The sequence below is a fragment of the Marmota flaviventris genome, chromosome 2, assembly GCF_047511675.1.
Source record: "Marmota flaviventris isolate mMarFla1 chromosome 2, mMarFla1.hap1, whole genome shotgun sequence".
In the NCBI taxonomy this organism is placed as follows: domain Eukaryota; kingdom Metazoa; phylum Chordata; class Mammalia; order Rodentia; family Sciuridae; genus Marmota; species Marmota flaviventris.
This window is the reverse complement of record NC_092499.1, coordinates 71,197,647-71,219,851: the sequence shown is the minus strand read 5'-3', so window position 1 is coordinate 71,219,851 and position 22,205 is coordinate 71,197,647. Positions and strand designations below refer to the sequence as shown.

At 39.0% G+C, this 22,205-nt stretch overlaps 1 long non-coding RNA gene across 2 annotated transcripts in view; it reads left to right on the top strand.

Moving 5' to 3' along the window:
• LOC114088209 (uncharacterized) overlaps positions 1–17,723 on the top strand; it is a 47,282-nt gene extending 29,559 nt beyond the window's left edge. For both annotated transcript variants that reach the window (XR_003581943.2, XR_011706193.1), the window contains one exon: positions 17,194–17,723. This is a non-coding gene — a long non-coding RNA (uncharacterized lncRNA). The remainder of the gene's footprint in view (positions 1–17,193) is intronic.
• The last annotated feature ends 4,482 nt before the right edge of the window (positions 17,724–22,205 follow it).

The window sequence follows — 22,205 nt, the reverse complement described above, 5'->3', positions numbered from 1 at the left end:
AGGGAAGTATATATAAGCAGAACATAACAATTATAAATATGTATGCCCGAAACAATAAAGCATCTATATACATCAAACAAACCCTTCTCAGTAGCAAGAGTCAAATAGATCGCAATACAATAATACCAGGTGACTTTAAAACACCTCTCTCACTATTGACAGATCTTCCAAACAAAAACTAAATAAGGAAACTATAGAAATAAAGAATATAATCAATAGTTTAGACTTAACAGACATATAGAATATTTCATCCACAAAAGAGCAAATATACTTTCTTCTCAGCAGCATGTGGCTCCTTCTCTAAAATAGACCATATCTTATGCCACAAAGCAACTCTTAGTAAATACAAGAAAACAGAGATAATACCCTGCATTATATCAGAATGCAATGGAATAAAATTAGAAATCAATGAGAAAATAAAAAATGCAAGCCATTGTAACACATGGAGACTAAATAATACACTATTGAATGATGAATGGATAGTAGAAGAAATCAAGGATAAAATAAATTCTTAGAGGTAAATGAGAACACTAACACATCAAAATCTGTGGGACACTATGAAGGCAGTACTAAGAGGAAAGTTTATAATTTATTTTTAATAGGAAATATGGTCATATGGATTAAATTTCAGTGTGTACCATTCACCAAGTATATGGTGAGTCATCTCCCTCCCACCCTTTACCCTTAGCAATGGAAGTCCTTATCCTTGGAGAAAACTAAGTTCTGTTTTCTCATAGACAAATTCAAATATGTAAGTACACAATATGTTCTTTGGTAAAAAATTTCATACCAAGAGTAGCATATTATGCAAACTGTCCTGCATCTTGATATTTTCATTTAACAATATACCTTGAAGATATTCTGTGTTCATTCATAAAGAGCTACTTGATTCTTTGTTATAACAGCATTTTACTCTATTGTATGAAGGAAAAATGCCTTATTGAATAGTTTCCCTATAAATGGACATTTATATTGCTCTTTATATTTTGATTTTACAACAATGCTACAATTAAGGTTTTGTATGTATATGTGTGTGACCAAATTTCTACTTCTAGAATGGGAAATACTGGGTTCAAGGACACGAGAATTTGAATTTTGATAGAAATTGCATAACTTTCCCTCTTAGAGATTCTTCCAATTTAATTTCAAGCCCTCTCAGTAATGTAGAAAGTACCTGTTCCTTCACACCTTTGCTAATATATTATGTTATTGACCTTTTAAAAAAATATCTACTATGATAGGGAAACAATGGTATCTCATTATGGCTTTAATTTGCGTTTCTCAAATTATGAGTGAGATTGAAAATCTTTCATATATTTAAGGGCAATTTGTATCTCTGTCTTGTAAATGGTTCACATCCTTAGTTCTTTTCATCCAGGATGTTATTGATCTCTTTTGGACTGATTTGCAAGAGTGTTTTTATACAGTAGGGTAATTAGTTATTTGTCTATAATCTTGATTTGTCTATAATCTTAATTTTCCCCTTGTTGTTTGTCTTTCAGCTTTACCTTGGTGTTTTAGAAATCCTTTTATTTTAATGGACTCTGTGTTTCTAATTAGAACTTTCCCAATCTAAAATTGAAAACTACACACACACACACACACACACACACACACACTCCTTTCCTGACTTCTTTTTACATATTTATGATTTGTTATTTACTTTTAAATCTTTGGTCTATCTGAAATTTATTCTGGTTTAAAAGCTTTAGGTTTGGCTGCAATTAATTTTTTTCCAGATGGTTAACTAGTTATCTTTAACACTATTTATTAAATAATCTTTCTTTGCCTGATGAATTTGAAATACAGTCTTTAAAATACCTGTATTTTAAGGTAGTCAGATATTATAATTTATAATAAAACTTATCCCTCTAAGAACTGACCAAAATATCTTTATACATCTTAATTTGCTAATTTTTGTCTTTTACCATCACATGGAAAATAATCACATTTTTATTATTTTTTTCACTTCTTTCTTTTTACTTTTAAAATACTAAACTCTCCAAGCAAGTTCTTCCTCTAAACCCCTCTCACATTCTTAGCATAACATTTCTGGTTTCCCACAAAGATATTACCCATACTTGTAGGATTATTTGTGGTTTTTTTTTTTTTTAAAGAAGAGATTTCAGATTTGCCCCATCCAATGGCTGTTGGTGTGAGGCTGGAGTCTCCAGTTCTTAGCATAGGGTCCAGGTTGATGCACACACAGGTGGCTGCTGAAGCCCAGAGAGGGGGGTTTTATAAGGAAAAAATATGTACAAGAGCAATGGAGGCTGAATCTAATATTACAGAATAAAAAGAGTGAAGGAGGAACTATAGAAGTACTGGAAGAATTAAAGGTACAGAAGGGAGAACAGACCAAGATTAGTCAGACTTATTACACCTTGATTTAGAATAATTGAAGAAAATGAGAAAAAGTAGATTCCTGAGAAAATAGCAAAGGCCAACCAAAGGACAGTATTACTGAAGTTTAACCTTAAAGAAGATACACATTTCTAAGAGCTGATTGACCTCTTTCAAGAAAAATATGACAGTGAAAAAAAAAAGAATATGTGAAAACAAAGAACTGAAAAACTTATCAGATGAAATCAAAGATGCAATCATATATTAAAAATAAATAAATAAAATGGAGAGTCTCTGTGGGTGAACCAAATAATACAGACAGGTCCAGAGGTTGACAATAAAGTGGGGAAGGGACTGTGGATTTGGTGATAGAGAGATCATCTATTTTGAGTAGGTTATTTGCCTTATTGAAGTCCATCGACCCTTCCCATCTCAACTGCTTCCTCTTCTGGGTGGATGAAAGTGCTTGTGGTTGGACCAGCACTCCCACCTAGAATAATTAGAAAGAGCAAATAAAATACAGATATTATCTAGTTGAAGGTAACTGGGATCTTCAGAGGCAAAGAAAACAGGAATAGCTAAGGCAGCAGGAGGAAGAACCTGAGCAGAAGGAGCTCATTTCTGTAGTCACTTTACCCTTGGGACTATTGCAGGAGGCTGAGAATCCTGGGGCAAGGTGCAGTGCAAAGTCTGGCAGAAAGTTGCTAAGGAGGAGGGAAAGAGAATGAGAGTTCAGGTGGAAGACTTGGGAAGGCCACAATTTATAGCCTGTTTCCACATGAGGTCTTCCAAAGACTGTGGCTCTTCAGACCAGGAGTTTTCAAAGGCAATGGCAAAACCTAGCTTTGAAAAGCAAAGTGCAGTTTTTCTGCAGTCTCTTAGGTCCAAGGTTAGAGTTTAGTACAAGCTGGAGGAGAGGCTTTGCAAAATATAATAGGATTTTTGTTGAAAATCCAGGAGGTCAGAAATGAGCCAGTGGAAGACTGAGACTTAGCAGAGCTAAAATTCAACCTGGACTGGGATACTCACTAATTGGATTAACAGGATCAAAAACTATTCTGTCTGTACCACAGGGGGAGGGTGTATGTACCCTCTCCAAAGGAAGAAATCCACAGTCTCTACAACTTGGTATATACCACGCCTGTTATACAATTAGAATTTGTTAAATGCACCAAAAAAATAGGCTCATGTGACTGAGAAACCAAGGATAAAAAGTGTAGAAATAAATAAGTGATCCAGATGTTGAAGTTCATTGACAAGGACTGACAGTAACTGGAATTGTATGTTTTTGGTTTTGGTTTTGTTTTTTAAAATATGTTTTAAGTTGTAGCTGGTATAATATCTTTATTTATTTATTTTTATGTGGTGCTGAGGATCAAGCCCAGTACCTCACTCATGAGAGGCAAGTGCTCTACCACTGAGCTACAGCCCCAGCCCCAGCCCCCTGACATTGTATGTTAAAGAGGAAAAGATGGACCACATCAATGAAAAACTGGAATCAAATCTGCCTCTTCCAGAAAGTTTCCATCCTCCCTTTCTAGAATTCATCTTTTCCTCCCCCATATAATCCTGAAAGTTTATCTGTAATTATTATTGCACTTGCCACCATATAAATTAGTATAGTGTAATAATTAAAAGCCTGGAGGTTGTAAAGTTACATTGGGATCAAATTCAAGAAATGCCATTTGTTAATTTTGTGATGTGGGCAAAGTCATTTATCTCTCAAGCCTCAGGTTCCTTGTCTATAAAATGGAGTTGTTAAAATAATTAATTGGGAAATAATTAGGCTGAACCAGTTTCAGTGCCCTGAGTTCCTATGTAAGCAAACTAAAACCTAGCTTGGTGTAAGTGGTAAGTGAAACTTAAGTTTAACCAGAAACCTCCAACTAATCTCTAACTAGGGACTTTTCACTGGACTGATCTGAATAAGGCTACTGCTCTACTTTAACCAATCAAATGTGTTCTTTGTCTTGCTTTTGCCTTTACCCTATAAAAATGCCTTGCCCAGCGCCCCATCAGTAGAGCCTCAAACTGCCCAAATTTGGCCTGAATTTCTCAATTCATGAATCACTGCTCAAACACACTGTAATTTTTTTTTTCTTACAGTACTAAGAATTGAACTTATGGTCATTCTACCAATGAGCTACATCCCCAACCCTTTTTACTTTGAGACAGTCTCTCTAAATTGCTGAGGCTGGCCTCAAATTGGTGTCTTCCTGCCTTAGCCTCTCAAGTAGTTGGGATTATACATATGTATCGCTGCACCCAGTTTATTTAAATTTTTTTTAAATATTTATTTCTTAGTTGTAATTGGGAACAATACCTTTATTTTATTTGTTTATTTTTATGTGGTGCTGGGGAATGAACTCAGGCCCTCGCACAGCCACAACCCCAGCCCCAGTTTATTTAAATTTTTAATGTGCCAAACTTTATCTTTAAACAGAGTTGATAATGGTGATTTCTTCAGAAGGTTGTTTTGAGCAATTCAAATATACTCACAGTAACTCAGCTGCAATGAAAATATATTTAAATTTTAGCTATCTGCTCTAGTTTTCTTCACTAACTCCATCTGCTGAGTAGTATAGAAAGAACGCTATTTTTTCCAAGTCACCCATTTTATACTTATTTAATATATTGAATATTTCTTTAGGGATATAAGTTCTTTGGGGATAAGATTAAGACTTTAAGAGATCTTTGCTTTTCTCCTTTCAAATTGGCATCTAAATACATAACAAATGGTCTGTGAGTCAATGACCTGTGGCAACAGAGGAGAGATGGGGTTCTTCAACCCACCCAGGCCTCTGGGGCCTTTCTGATCTCTGCGATGGAGTCACTGTACAATTCTGCTCCTTGGAATGGTAAGCAGTGATCTGTACTTGGTCCCATCTGGCTGTTTGGGCTCAACGGCTGGGTGCCACTGGATCCTAGAGCCCAGCATTCCTCTAATCTCATAAACTCCCTTCCCTTTCCTGGCTATCTCAGGCTTTTGGGGCACCACCAATCTTCTTAGCATCTTTCTGGGGTGTACAAAAATTATAACTGCCCAGGATGGGTGTCCTCATTATATGCTCCCCTAGTTCTCTGCTCCTGTCCTTTATAATGCTTTGCTCAATTGGTAACCTTACATATATATGTGGCTATGCATACATATATATATATATACACATCTACATATGTGTGTATATATATGTGCACACACATATGTGTGTGTGTGTGTGTGTGTGTGTGTATGTATGTGAACATCCATTTAATGCTTTTACCTATGTAGCATTGCAATCTTTGTGGTGGTGGGGACTCTGTTCAGTTTTGCTCATCCTTGGACTCCCAGTGCCTCACTCAATCAATACTGCTAAATAAGCAAGTGAAAAAACCCTAACTTCAAGGCCCTAAAATTTAAGAACATAGTTGATCTTGCCTTAAGTCTTTTCTCATCTACACTAGTTTTCTACCCAACTCCATTCTGCATACATTCTTTGCTATCAGAACATTTTGTTTTATTAGAAAAATTCCCAGCTCAGGAACTGAATCATGAATTCATCTAAACTAAGCATGGCTGTCCCATTCCTTTTGCCAGCAATGGATAAGAGTAGTCATGCCACATTGTTCTGGCTAATGAATTAGAAAGAGAAATCCTCCAGGGGATTTCTGGTATAGATCTTTGTGCTTGATGCAAAGAAAACAGAACTCTCTAGCCTTCTCTGCCCCAACCCCTCATTTTTTTACATGTGGTAGAGTGAGCATCTTGCCACCATGATGGAAAAACCTGAAGAAATGTCAAAATGTCCTCAGTGAACTGTTCTACCAACCCTGGAACTACCTCAGACTTTTTGTTATATGAAACCATAAATGCCTTTATTGTTTAGGCTACTGTTATATGAGTTTTATATTGCCAAGAACAATTTTTCTTCTCTGACACTCTTTGGAATAAATCCAGTTCAAATGCATTCTATAACCTAAAACTGGGTCAGAGGTTTTATTTTTCCCCTCATATAAGTTACAGTCAACTGTGAGATACAAATCTCATTAACATCCTGGGCTATATGTCTGATATGACTTTAGGTAACATCTCTGAAGCACTCAGAAAAAAGAGTATCTAAGTGGTCATACTTGGTAACCAGGGGATGGGAAGGCAGAACTAAAGAGGTAGAGTAGTGAGGGCTAAGGTTAGGAAAGCTAAGAGATACCAAGAGACTATAAAAGCTCAAGGGGAAGCCAGGGGCAGTGGTGCATGCCTATAGTACTAGCAGCTCAGGAGGCTGAGACAAGAGAATCATGAGTTCAAAGCCAGCCTCAGCAAAAGTGAGGTGCTAAGCAACTCAGTGAGACCCTGTCTCTAAATAAAATACAAAATAGGGCTGGGGATGTGGCTCAGTGGTCAAGTGCCCCTGAGTTCAATCCCCGGTACACATACACACACACACACAGACACACACACACACACACAAAAAAAAAAAAAAAAAAACCCTCAAGGGGAAAGCAAGACCAGGGTGGAGGAAAAGTCCAAGGCAACAACAAAGAGATCTAGAGGAACTAAAAAAGGAGATTTTAAATTCTTAATTATTTAGGAAGCAATCGAACAAAAATGCACAGGATCTTTTGGGGGGATTGATTTGAGTAATGAACATAAACAAATAGCTGAATAAATGGAGTGATACATCAATTATGTGGGACAATTTAATAATTTAAGAATATAAGTTCTCCCCAAATAAAACTATTCCTCCAGTGTGGTTCCAGTAAAATGCCCTCCATCAATTTCTGGGACTTTCAGAAACCAATTTAAAAACTTACATGGAGGAATAAACATTCACAAAGAGCTGATTTTTTTAAAGTAAGCAAAAAAGGGATTTGACTTATTAGAGATTAAGAATCATTACAAAATTATGATTTTAAAAGAGAAAAAGAAAAAGAGAGAAATTAGCCAAAGAAACAGAATGGAGGACCCAGAAATAGACCTCACTAACCATGGGAACTTGGCCTGGGACAAAGAGCATGGCAAATCTCTGGAGAGGCAATAGATTTATAAGTGAATATCATATTGAAAATTGACCCTATTCAGCCCCACCTGACAATCTCACCAAATAAATTAAAGGCCTAAATGTTAAATGTAAAATTCTATAGTAATAGAGGAAAGTATGTGTGACTATTTCTGTGACTTTCAAAGGGGGGGGGGGTTCTTTTTTTAATTTTATTTTTTTATTTTTTAGTTTTGGGTGGACACAACATCTTTTTATTTTATTTTTATGTGGTGCTGAGGATCGAACCCAGTGCTCCGCGCATGCCAGGCAAGCGCCGCTTGAGCCACATCCCCAGCCAAAAGGGGGGTGTTTCTTAAAATTAAAAAAAAAAAAAACTTCCAAACATAAAAACCATAATGAGAAGAAAATTTGATAGCACTTTCTCCAGAACAAGATTTAAGATTCATTCTAACAAACATATCATAGACAAAGCCAGCAGGTGCACAATTGATGAGGAAATGTTACTAACCCAAAACCAAAGGAGCGAGGAAATCTTAAATCCTAGAAAATATCAATAAAAAGAGAGGAGACAACAGGAAAACATGCAAAGTCTATAAGGAAAACCTTTAAGTGGCCAAAAAGCATACAAAGAGATGCTCAACATTACTAGCAATCAGAGAAATGTAAATTAAAACAACATTGGGAGATCACTTCACAGCAGGTTAGACACACTCAAGTAAAGAAAAGATGCACTCCTAGTGCAGAGTAAACTGCTGGCCATTGTGCAAAGCAGTCAGGCCTGAGAAATCAAGGATACAGTCTTGGCTCTGAGTATGTGCCCAAGGAAACCTTCATGTGCAGATCCTAAGAATACACGGACAGGGTGTTCATCATGGTGTGTGGCGTGTGTGGATGATGAGCAAGGACCTGGAAACAACCTGGCATTTGCTAATACAGCGGTGATTTAGTTCAGCATGAACATAAACAAGATGGGTCAGTGGTCAAATCATAGGCAGTGAAGGATGTTTATATAAAGCAACATGGATGGTTGACCAAAGTTTAATGATGAATGTGCTATGCAAACTGAATGATTAGCATGATTAGCTCTATTCCATTCTCTGAGGTCCAAATGAAATAAAGTGTCAACTCATACAGTCAGTGGTAAAAGAACTCCCATGGTTCTCAATTGTTTACATGAATGAGATTAGATTAATCTCATGCATCAGGGATTCTGAACCCACGTTTTAAATATGCACCCTAGATAATATCTCCCGTAAATGGATCATGGGGCACACTTGGGGACACCTTGCAATAAGTAAAATCAAGCTGCCAGGAGGGTCATATGCAATGAGTTGCAGGGGCCGTGGCAGTAGAACATCTGCCTAGCACCAGCAGCAAGGAAATGACAGTCAAGCAGCTGGCCCTGTCAGCATCCACTGTCTTTCTTCCCCTCCCTCTTGGTGAGCCCATTTCAGCGGGCCTGGCCAAGAGGGTTTTGGGTGATAGAAATTGACAACCACCGTCTGGGTAGTGCATCTGTGGATAGGAAGCCACTAAAGTTCCCTTCTTTGCAAGGATGGTGCTGGGTGTGGTGCCTCCAGGGGTCCTGAGCATGACGTGATCACCCTGACTCATAGTTGGCTTCCCGGTCAGGATATGGGGTTGGAGGAAGTGGGCTATGAAAAGAGTGAGAGTGACATATATGAGATGTTGTCAGATGCAGATGCTCCAGTCTGACCTGATGAGAGAAGAACGGTTGAACTGTCTCTCAGCAGATCTGTTGGGCTCTTTCAGGGCGCAGATGGTCCAGGATTTGAGCCATGGAATTCTGTCATCCCTCCAGCGTCTGCTTTGCCCTTGTCTCTTGTGGTCCCTGTTTCTGGTCTGTGCTTCAACAGCTGGACTCTTCTGTGGCATATTGTGTACCATGTGGAGGAGATTTTTAATAGTGACTGCTATTATTGTAGGCAGATGGGACGTGGACTTAAGCTTGCCTTTGGGATGTCTGATGGCATACTTAGCCCCATTTCCCCAACCACAGAAGTCTATTACCTTGTGAATGGAATACAACCACCCCAGTCAAGAACGGATTCTGGGCTCCCTTCTACCATTATTTATCCAGGCACTGTTCCCCTAACAGCCCAAAGCACCAGTAGAAGACTGGATTCACTCTCCCCTTCCTAATATGCAGAATGGCCTGGTTTCCTAAGGACAAGGAAGGTTTTTCAGATTTATACAAACAGACTGAGCATATTTGTGGGTATCCAGGTAACAAACCCAGTTTGAAACTCCTTTTGACAGGGTAATTCATAGCCCCAGACAGAAATGCTAATGTGAACACAGACACTCCAAGGATACAGCTACAGTGGAAAAGATTAAGAAATAATCCCAAATATAGCTTTCTCTAGAAATCATCATCTGATTCTCCAACCGGCCTCTTTTTTTTTCCCCGCAAATGTGAATGTTTTTGTGTGAAGGAAAAGAGAAGGAAGAGGAGGAGAATTCAGAGATGCAGATATCTCAGCCTTATTAAAAACAAGTAAAGGGTATTTTTCTCTCCTTAGGAACTCCATGTCAGCTATTTGATGCTAATTGTATGTGATGTGTAAGTAAGGGTCTGCGAATCTGAGGATCCCCATGTGCATCCACAGAACTATGTCTCCCTGCATCTACTTTAATGAGACCCAGGGCAGTTGCAGTTCCCATTGTGCTGAGCATCCTGGGCAGGCTGAGAGAGCCATTCTTCTCTCTCAGTAATGTGTTTGCTTAAGCATGAACATTAATGTCAGAAGCGCTTAGCGCAAAGCGCCCTTTCGGGGGCGAAGCAGTCATTGCCAAGTCTGTGTGTCTGGGAATTCGTTATGTCTATTCATCTTGGGGTTAGGGTTAGGTAAATCTTGTATTTTCTAATGCAGCTGAAAAGGTACAAAAAAAAAAAAACACTATTTATAAAATTATCTTTTGGGGGCGAGTCCAGCTGTGAAAATTTCCCTGCCTTGCACAGAGAATTCCTTCCTAGAGATCCAAATAGTGGCTTTTCTTATATCTTCTTACCCTCATCAGCCTGTCTTCTGAAATGGGTGAATGAAAGTTGTTTTACACCCAACCTTGCACAAAGCTAATGTGTCTAATTAGCGGAAGATGTGCTTATAGGATGGGAATCTGATTTTAATCAGCAGTGTCCGATTTTTTAGTGATGAGGGCACATCCATGGGCAGACAGTTTTTTCTTGTCTTTCTCACAGTGGAAGGAATGTAAGCTAACTGATAACTCTCCTGCCCCTGTTGCCAGTTTGGCCAAAGGCATTCATTTCTCAGGCTCAGCAGACAACTAACTGGGCCACACGAACCTGGACTCACAACATTCCTGCTTGTCATGAACACTCCCATAAGAAAGAGCTAGAGCTAAGATACCTCTAAGAAGCCATCTTGCTTTATCTTATTTATCTTTTGAACAGATAATATATGGACCTGGTACATATCTGTGTCCATCTGCTGTATCCTCCTTCCCAGTACAGTATCTCTGTAGTCAATGTATATTGCCAGCTCCCTGTAGAAAGGTTCATACAGTGGGAAAGGCAATAGGAGATAAGAATTTTAAAATAATAAAACTGACTCTAAGTGGCTGCTTATGATCATCAAGTGCTGACAATTTAAACAATGTCAATGAGAAAATACACCTCCTCACAAGCTCTAAACAATTGCTGCCATTGCTGTAGCCCCACCCAGGTGGGCTCAGACACAGGCTTTCCTTTGGAAAGTAAGTCGTCAGGTTGGAATCATACAAACTCCCTCCTGAGAACATTTCATGTCTCCAGCCTTTGGGAGTCTTCACATTCTTGCGTTTAAACAGATTGGAAAGCAGTAGTGATAGCACATGATTGTCTAGACAAAGAAACAGAATGTGAGTTATTTCTATTTGACCACGAAGAGTGTATGTGTTTAAAATGTAAAACAATGAAACAGATTGCAAACTGTATGGTGTGATATTTTTGTTATGTGCAAATCTGGGTTCATACATGAAATATTTTACAGAACTTGAATATCTTTAAAATTAAATTGTATGCTTTGTAAAAATTGTTCGGGGTTGAAAACCTAAAGGCCTTGAGAGCGAGTGCTTCCCTCAGGTTTGTGTCTCATCCTATTCCTGGCTGTGCCTACTACTATGGAAGCCAAAAAGAAAGAAAGAAAGAAAGAAAAAAAAAAAGCACAAATGCTTGCTTTCTCTGAGTTGTAGCAACTAGAGCTCTGCCATGTGACCTAAACTTGGCCCACCAGGGACAGCAGAATTTCACCTCAAATTCTGTATCTGGAGTAAGTGACTCAACGATATGATGATATTTTGGAATGCACTTTTGTGGGAATGTTCAGGAGTGGTAACCAGTGTCCAACAGCAGCGATGTTTGACAGACCCTATATCATCATTCAGGCTGTGTCCTGCCACCTTGGTTTCTGTTTGTCAATCCTGATTCTAGGTGCTTGTAGTTGATTCTTTGAGCTCCTAGATGTCTTTCTAGTGAATTTCTCCTCTGCTTACGCTAACCAGAATTAGTGTCTATTATTTGCAGCCAAGAACTTGTACTGACATTCCTAATTCAGAAGAATATTTTGGGAATTAATTTAAAAATTTTTTTATTTGTAGATGAGCATAATATTTTTATTTTATTTATTTTTATGTGGTGCTGGGAATCAAACCCAGTGCCTCACACATGCTAGACAAGTACTCTACCACTGAGCTATAACCCCAGCCCTTAAGGATGAATTTTGAAGCCATGAAAATTATATATCATAGACAAAGCAAGAGCCCTAGACATGTTGCTCAGTGGCCTTACTAGAAATGTCAAAGCATATCTCATAACTTGTTAAAGCATGCCTCACACACTAACCTGTCCCTGACCACCCTGGTCAGATCTTACAAGATCCAGCAAGACAAAAACCAGGGCATCTCTTTGTTTAAAGAGATTTTCATAGAGTTGACTCCATTTAAAACAAATTAATAGTAAGCAAAATCCAATTTGGAAACTTCTAGTAAGACTTATGGTTGAGGAAAAAAAATCAGAAATAATGGAGAAACAGAAGGTAGCTCATCAACAAAAGTGAAAGCCAAGTTAAAAATGTCTCATCCAAACATTTATTTTTGTTAATTGTTTGCTCTGAAAGCTCTTATATCAAAGGAATGGGAAGTTCATCAGCAAGCTGCAGATAAACATTAATTTCATCACATGCCAAAGGAAAGAATAAATTAGTGTAAGAATTCAATGCAAACTCTACTCATTTCTGGTCCCCATTCTTGGGAAGGTTAAGTAACAAAGTGTATCTAAAGCACCTAAATACAGTGCCTGGCCCATAGCACAGAACTGGGCAATCTCCCTTCACTTAGTCTTTATTTAGTAAGTACCTGTTAAGGGACAAGGACTATTTGAGGCACTGGAAAGCTACTCTTATTTTCACTGTTCTTGTTTTCCTTCTGCTGTTTTGCTAAGAGGTGATGAGCTAGTCTTTCCAAATACCAAGATGAACAGTTGCAGTACCAACTTCCTCAACGCCTCTCCTACCTGCCCTTCCTTCCCACACTAGCACACACAGACACATTTAGCTCTAACTCGGGGACTCAGGTGCAGATTAGGAAAGGAAGCTTCTTTATCAGTCCCATCAAAACACCTGCTTCTGCAAGGCTGCCTCTACTCTTGTGACTCATCTAGGTCTGTTTATCGTAGGTCCTCTGAGCAGCTCATGTGCTTGTTTTACTGTGCTCACTACTGAGTAAGCATTCACAATGCAACGACTGCCTGTCTTTTCCCCAGACTACTCCATCAGGACTGACTCTCTCTCTCTCTCTCTCTTTCTCTCTCTCTTTCTCTCGTCTAGCCTCGTACTTAGCCTGGCATTCAAAATATGTTTTCTTGAATAAGTGGAAGAAAGCTCTTGAAACCCCACATCTTTTATAGGTCCTTCTGGAATTCAGGCTCTTCATATCCTGCCCCCATCCCCACACCATGCAAACTCTTCTCTAAACCTTAAAAATGTCCTAAGATTTGCAGTAAATATACACAACATGGGCTTAATAAATGTAATTTGAGTGTCAGCTTGAGGTCCATTTAGGGAGGCCTAGCTAAATGGGCAACCCAATCCAATTAATATTCTGGCACTCCAACAGATATTTGTTTAAATATTTAAATTTTCTTAGAAGGGAGGCAAAAAGATTCATGACCCTCTTCTTCATTGTCTCTTACAGTTCAGCTCTGGTCCCAAACTGGCTTACTCAACCACCAAAAAAAAAACAAAACAAAATCTAGAGTTAATTGAATCCACCACTTTTAGAGGGCAGTTTAGGAACCATCAGCTTTTCTTTGAACATTCTTCTTGAAAGTTGCATTGTCCTGGCCCAAGCAGTTTATTAAATCATCCCTTCTAAATACACACACACATACACACACACACACACACACACACACACACACACACACGGTGTTCTCCCTGAGAGGGTTCAGGGTGGACACAATTTTCTTCAGAGATGTTTCAAAACCCATTTTAGATTGACACTTCATTACATTCCCATCTGGCTCACCCTTTAGTTTAGCTCCAGGTTCACTATACCAGTTGTTTGGGGTTCATAGTAAAGAATTTACATGTTACTACAATATGTTCATGCCACATCCAAAAGTCTCGATCTTAGATAGAAAAAAATGCAAAATGTTAAAAAATTCTGTTGGCTTTAAAATTTGCTTGGTGGTATCTTTGGGAGGAGCGATGAGAGATTATTGGATCATTAAGGAGTCCTCCAGAGAATATGTATGTGTGTGCCTGTGTGTTCACATAGGGATTTTTTTTCCCCCAAGGGAATTGGCCTATATGATTGTGAAAGCTGGTTGGGCAAGTTCCAAATCCATAGGGTAGGACAGACTGGGAACCCAGGCAGGGCCTGAAGCTGTATCCAAGGCAAAATTTCTTCTTCAAAAAATCTTCAATTATGCTCTTAAGCCCTTTCAACCAATTGAATCAGGTCAACCCAGTTTATCTAAAATAATTTCATTTCCATAAAGTTACCTGATCATAGATGTTTATCACATCTGTTAGATACATTCCCAGCAACATACATCAGTGTTTGAATAATTTGGTACCATTTAGCTCACCAAATTAACACAGAAAACTGTTATTTTTTCCTGTTATAAAAGCAATAATAGGAAAATAGAATGAAAAAAGTATGCCTATAATTCTGTCACTCAAAGGCAACTGCTGATAACACTTTGCTGTATTCATACCTTCCAGAGGTTTTTTTTTAGCAATTTATAATAGCACAAAAAAATGAAATAAACTAAATGTTTGGCAATGGAGGAATGGTTATGGGAATTATGGCATATGCAGGAGATGAAATTATGTAGCCTTAATTATAAAAACTGAGTCAACCTGAAAACTTGCTTCTAGTAAAAAAAGAACAGTACAAAATCATATTTATACTGTGATTACAACTATGCAAAAATAGCATACCCATGGGAACCTGAAAGACAAGGAAAATAATGTCACAAATGGGGCTCCTATCATATCCCTCAGGACTTATCAGTTTGTGTTCTTGGCCAGCACCTAGGACTGCTGGCAACACCCACAACACTGCCTACAGGCTTTCTCTGTCCTCTGCAGGTCATTCTGCCCCAGTAAGAACAAAATAAAATTACTAGAGAATGAATATTCTCCAGGGAGCAACCCCCCACCAAAGACTGCTGAAGGTGGCCGGGCATATATTGGTCCTTTGGGCAACGCATCCTAGAAGCAGGTGTTCTACTTGGTTCCCAATGTCCTACCTGCTCACCTCACCATCCCACTCTTTCCTGATAGTCTGGGCAGAATCTTTTTGGATTAAGATACAGAGTCAAGTTTTTGCTTCTTGCTTTTTAACAGTGAGGGGGAAAAAAAAAAACAGTAAGCATATGTAGAAACTCAGCCATTAAAACCCACTAAGGATACACAGAGATTGAAAGAGAGGGAGGATCAGGAACTCTGTGGAGTGAAAAATTGGTGGAAGAATTGGTCAGGAAACCCTTCCTGGCATGTGAGGAAGGAAGAGACCTTTGTCATGCACAGGCTAGTAGAAAGACATCCAGGATCCACCTAAGTCGGAGCTTTCATGGCAAGGGCAGGGATAGGAGCAGGCACTGGTGAAGCTTTGAGGTCAGGCTATATTTAGTCTGGACTCGGGAGTGTAATGGCTGTGTGTGGGAGTGCTCAGAGGTCATGTGTGGAAATGACTATCACTGCAGAAGGCTGGATATTGTGAAGAACAAAGGGGATGTTGAGGAATCAACAAAGTGGTTGTAACCAGCCAGAGGTATTTGGCAGCCAAAACAGAGATCAAGTCAGTTCTGCATCATTGCTTACCAGCATAATGCCTCAAATTCTTGAAACTGGCCCAAGGAAGTCTTTCTTCTACAGTATTTATAAAAATGTTAGTCAAAGTGTGCTGTTGTTATATCTCATTTTAAAATAGGGCAAAGGATTGATAAATGCTATTGTTCTAACTTTGCTCCCAGGCAAAAAAGGAGGCCCAGGGCTCTAACTCAGACCAGACTAGGCTCCAGGAGCCTGGCTGGGTCCAGCGAGGACAGGCTGGCTGGGAGAGAAAGGGGCTGGAGATAGAATCTAGAAGACCCATGAGCTGTTCACACAAAGGCAGATTCTCACATGTCTGGGTGGCTTAGGTAGTAGCAAACTCGACAGAGACTCAAAGTCCCTTTCTTACCTCTGACTCAATTTATTGTCTTATGTAAGTGCCCAAGACACTTTCTCCTTATAAACTAGCCCCTGCAGAAGCTTGTAAAACTTTTGAGGTACATGAGTTAAAATTCCACTCCCACACTAAGTGCACCATTTGTGTAAAGCAAATCACAACAATTTCCAGCTTGTCCAGAAAGTGCTTTCAGATGTTAATGATCTAAACGTTTGCTTCCCACCCAAAGATGAAACTGAAGAATTCATTTAAAGACATGCAACTTCAGGGCTTGGGGTTGTGGCTCAGTGGTAGAGTGCTCACGTAGTGTAGGTGAGGCACTGGGTTCAATCCTCAGCACCACATAAAAATAAATAAAAATAAAGGCATTGTGTCCACCTACAACTAAAAAATAAATGAATAAAAAATAATAAAGATATGCAAATTCAATTCAACAATCCCTAGTCACTTTTGAGAGATTACTAAGTACTACCTTATGTGAATTATTATTTTATTCTCACAAAAACCCATTTCACAAATGGGAAAAGTGGGCTGGGGCTATAGCTCAGTGGCAGAGTGCTTGTCTATCATGTGTGAGGCACTGGGTTTGATCCTTAGCACCACATTTTAAAAAAATAAAATAAAAGGCATTCTGTCCATCTACAACTACAAAATTGTTTTTAATGGGAAAACTGACGCTAAGCTCAAGTAATTTGCCCCAAGGATGTTAAACAAAGCAGTTTGAAATAGTTAACTTAACTGCTGAGACTATCTACTGCACTTTCTCTCCAGGAGACAGAAGAATGATTTTATTAGAGGTGTTACTGCTGATCACTCATAAAGGAAGATAGGTAAAGGTAACAAGAGTGATCCTGGTCCACAAAGATTTCTTCAGCACATACTTGAGATGGGAGAGTCCAAAGACCAACACATAGCAGCAAGACCCTCATTGTACTTGTCTGTGAATCTCTACAGCATCTGTTGTTTTAGCAAAGCGCTCCCCTAAGGACCTAAACTTCCTCTCAGAGAGTGCTAGGTACATGAAGAAAGTAGATAGAACACCGTAACTCTACAATACACTGAGAAGTGTCCTCGGGTCACCTTTGAGTTTGTGTTTTATAGAGGTCTGTAATGTCATAAAAGAAGCTCCATCCTCCTTCTGAAGACTTCTCAATCTACCCATCTGTGGTTTCAGATCTCCAAAATCTCATCCGCTGCTGCCTCCTGGGACACCTGAGGAACTTCAATCCCGGTCTCTCTACTTGTCTCCGAGACAGCTGCCCTCAAGTCTTTCCCTGCCTGTGGTCTCATGCCATCCCTCATCAAGAGGTCAAGTCTCCTCCTTGGCTTCTCTTGAATCTGTGCAGGCCCTGATGACTTGTGTGACTACTAGGAAGTAGCAGAAGTGACATTCTCTGACTTTCCAATCGAGGTTAAAAAAAAAAAATCTTGCTGCTTCCATCTGGATCTCTTGGAAGTGAGTGGTGAGGTGATGAGTGTGATTATTCTGAGACTACTGTTCTATGAGAGGCACTGGAGGAGAGAGAGGACAAGGAGGACCAAGGCACTATGTGTGCAGAAGGAGCCTCATCTCAGAAGTGGGTCCTCAAGTCTCAGCCTCAACACTGACACCACAGGGCTCAGAGCCCAGCAGCCTGGAGGAGACCTTCTTAAATTTCTGATTCCACACAGCATTCAGGCAAAATAAAATGATTTTTTTAAACATTCAGTGTTGGAATTGTGTTTTTTTTTTTTATGTCACAATAGTTAAACTGAAACAAGCTCTTAAACATTCTTGAGATTTTTTTCAGTTTAAGAAACAATGATTAGAAGTGAAAAATACTACGCTGTCCTCCTCTAGCTCCTACCCCATCTCTTCCCTTTGTTCACACTTAAATTTCTTGAGTAGTCTTCAACAAATTCCTGTACCTTCTCACCACCAGCTCACTCCTCCATCCACTTGAATCAACCTTCTAGCCTCTTCTAGAACTGCAAAGAATCCTAGCAGCCTTCTTAGTGCTAACACCCCTTTGTCCTCATGTTCCTTGGCCTCTCTGTAGTTTCTGACATTTGTCTACTTCCCTTTGGGAGCACCCCTGTCCCCTGGGCTTCTTTCCCACAGCTTCCTTCTCCTTCATCTGATGGCATCTTAAAGAGATTGTGTTCCCTAGGGTTCTGCTTTTAGTCCTCTTCTCATGCTATATACTCTTGCTTGTTGGACCATGTGTCTTACAGTCAAATTTATAGAAATGGAAAGTAGAACAATGCTTATCAGAGTCAGGGGGAAGGGGCCAAGGCAGTTGTCATTTAATGGGCATAGAGTTTCAGTTTGGCAAGATAAAAATGTTCTGGAGATTTGTTTCACCATGTGAACAGACTTAACATGATAAAACTGTACTTAAAATGGTTAAAATGTTAGATGTTATGAGTTTTTTACTCCAACAAAAATGCAACATAAAAGGTAACCTTTTAATATATTAACCAGTTGTATATTAATATTTTAAAATATTCTTTATGTTTAAAATGTCAACAAATATCCATTTCTTCAAAACAGGGATGAAATGATGTGCCTTGTAGGGGTAGCTGAAACCTTGAGTGGCACAGCGTTCTGTATAGTCCTGGAGTTCCTAGAATCATAGAGCTAGAGAGACATAAAAATGATCTGGTTCTATTCCATTTTGTCTCACAAAATCCATAGAGTTACAGAGTCCAGACTGTGTTCCTGATGACAGCTGGTCCTACTGATTCCCTTGCCTTCCTAGTTTATCCACCAGGTTTTCTTCTTTCTCACATTGTCTCTGAAGGAGGGGGTAGTGGAAAGGCAGGAGCAGAAGAAAGACCCCTGAACATGATAGGAGAAAACTTGAAGTGCCAATGCTTCAAGGACGTTTCTCTCAAAAATAGTATCGGTTACCTTCTGAAATTGAGGTAGAATAGTGGTTATGAAAAATTTATACCAACTGACATTTTCTTGCACTGAGGTCATGTAATCACAAAACGGGCATGCTTCTACAAAGTCCTCAGTTTGTTGTGGATGGATTTAGAAGAATACCAAACACTCAAATGATCCAAAGCACTTCTCGCCAGAACCTTTTACTGGCAATACCCTGGGACCTAAGTCATCAGCAGACCAAAGTGCATAAGCAAAGGATTCAGAACTCCACACAAAGGGAGAATGTTATGGCTGCAGCAGAGCACTGTGGGAAGCTATAAAATTTTACCAAAAACATTTCAAAATTATTTTGGGTCCACCATCTTTTAAGTAGTATGAGATGAAGTCAAGTTAACAAGAAGCATGGGTTTGACCACTAAGGACTAATGCTCTTAGAATATGTGTAGCTGTCCATCAGAAACATAGCAGATAACTAAAATGGAAGGCTAAGGTCAAGAATATGAACCAGGGGAGCACATGGTTAGCTATGGCTACCTTTATCTATAAAAGCCACAAGACTGCTGCTCACATACCTGCTCCCTTCTTGGGCTAAATAGAATCCATCCCCGGTTTAACACGGTTCAACAGCATCAGTTTCTCTGCTCTGCAAACAAGGAGAATCTTAGATTTGTACAATACCCCATGGCTTTGATAGCTGAAAGGTGGAGACGTGTACATAAATGTTGCCTGCCAACACTGGGACTCACACTTCCTTTCTCATTAAGGTTGAAAATGAGTCATTGCTCTTAGGTAAAGGAGAGAAAGGTTCTCTGCCAGTACATCCATGCAACTATTTTGAATCAAACTGTTCCCAGACACAAGATTTGTGAATACTTATACATCTGAGCTGTTCTCCCTCTTACTTTGCTCTGCCTCACTTCCAAGAACTCTCCTGGCACATGTCAGATAAAAGTCTGGAAAGAATATTAACATGATCTCTAAATTTTTTTAAAGAAAAGATACTGAAAATAGTTTAAGTGGTTCACCTCTTCTCATACAATTATGAAGTAAAATGCAATTTTGCATTGTCTTGGTTTTTTTTTTAGTTGTTGATGGACCTTATTTTATCCATTTATTTATATGCAATGCTGAGATTCAAACCCAGTGCCTCATACATGTGAGGCAAGTGCTCTACCACTAAACCACAACCCCAGTCCTTGAACTGTCTTTTTAAAAACATATTGAATATCTACTTTGTTTTAGAAACTTTACTAAGTGCTTTAGGTACATTTTCCAATTTAATTGTCATATTAAAGAAAACCAAAGATGAAGGACTTAAGGAGCTTTTCCAGATTCACACAGATAACCAAGGGGGAGCCAGGGCTCAAAACAAGGCTGTCTAATGACAAGGCACATATTTTTAACTACACAGAAGTGTTCTGTATGGATTTTAAAGGAAATTCCATATACATGATGAATCAAGAAATTTTACTTAGCCAGTGTGTCATTTGACTGACACCAACAAATACAGATACTAACATGTATCTGGTTTTCTTTTAAAGCATCTCTGCCAATGGAGTATTACCATCCTCTTCAACACTTAGTATTTAATCCTACTCATGTGTCATACAACTTCCTGTGATGATTAATTTTGTGTGTCAACTTGGCTGGGCCATGGTGCCCAGATATGTGATCAAACATTATTCTGGATGTTTCTGTAAGAGTTTTTTTTTTTTTTTTGGAAGAGATTAACATTTTAATCAGTGGACTTTGAGTAAAGCAGATTGCCCTCCATAATGTGGGTGGGATTTTTCTAATCAGCTAAAAACCTTAGTAGAAAAAAAGACTGAACTCCCCCAAGCAGGAGGGAATTCTGCCAGCAGATGCCTTCCAACTTGAATTGCAGATTTTGGACTTGCCAGCTTCCATAGTTGCATGAGCCAGTTCCTTAAAATACATCCTACTGGTTCTGTTTGTCTGGAGAACCCTGTATAATGCTTCTTCAAATTCCACAATCCATAAAATGCATCTGAAAAAAACACAGGCCAATATGAGATATATTATTGATCCTGGGAATCCTCAAAAACCAATGGTTTGGAACTTATTAAAAATAAAAGGTCTGGGCCCCGCTTAAGACTGACTCTGCAGGAGGAAAACATGAACGTGTATGTTTTTATTAAGCCCCACAGTGGTTGTGACAACAATTATTGATTAAAATATAACTGCTTTATAAGAAACTAAAAACACTGCATACCAGTCAGAATATGCAAGGTTTTGCCATGGTAAAAAAAAAAAAAAAAAACAGAAATCTGGGTTAAAGGGAGAGTCTTTAGCTCATGATAGTTGTCCTTTGTGTGTTAGGTCCTGGTAGGGAGCAGATGACATACTCAAATAAGTAATTAATAAGTAATTAAGGTGAGCTTATTAAAGGGAAGTGAGAATAAGGTTGAGGGAAATCAACAGCAATGGAATTACCTAAAAAGAGTAGGTTGCACCTAGCAGGAATTGGAGATCTTTGGAGAGGTATGCAGCCATCCCATCGAGAGTTGAATGGGAGAAAACAAGAGGATCACTATCCTAGATTCACACTACTTTGCCTTCTGATTTCTGGCCAGTAGCTCTCATTAGTGAAACGCAACCAGAAGCCAGAAGACAAAAGAACTTATTATTACAGTCCATAAAAGGCAGTCTCCACAGCACAAATGATCATGGGGGTGGGGGGATAGACCCTGTAGGAACAAATAAGAAATATCTAATGTACTCTGGAACGTCATCACCATTTGAAACACTGCCAGTCAACATGGCAGAAGGAAAGAAAGAAAGGCAAAAAACGAATTGGCTTTTGAAACTTCATCCCAGAAGGGAGTGGCCACAAATGCTTATGTTTCATTGATCCATGCCAATCACATAGCCAAGCCTGACTACAAAGGGTGGGGGGAATATAATCCTCCTCCAGGGAGGGAAAGTGAGTATTGATAACAGTAAACAATCTACCAGTGGATGACTGGGAAACAGGGAAGAGGAAGATTGGCTTTTTACTTTTCTTTTTAATTTTTCAACTTCTGATTATATTACCTTCTCAAAACAATAAACTATAGTAAAAATAACAAAATGAAACTACTGTGGGTCACTATAGTCAACATTTGTCCTTTTTGACTGCCCAGTATCTGAACCACTCATCTTATGAGGAAGTATTAAATCTCCCATTGTATAATCTGAATGTGTCAGACACATCTTTTTCCCTCCTCTCTTGCTGCTAGAACATTGGCTATATCTAGAGTTCTGCCAATCAGCTGCCCTTGCCCCAGGCTTTAAACTGGAAACTAGACATTCAA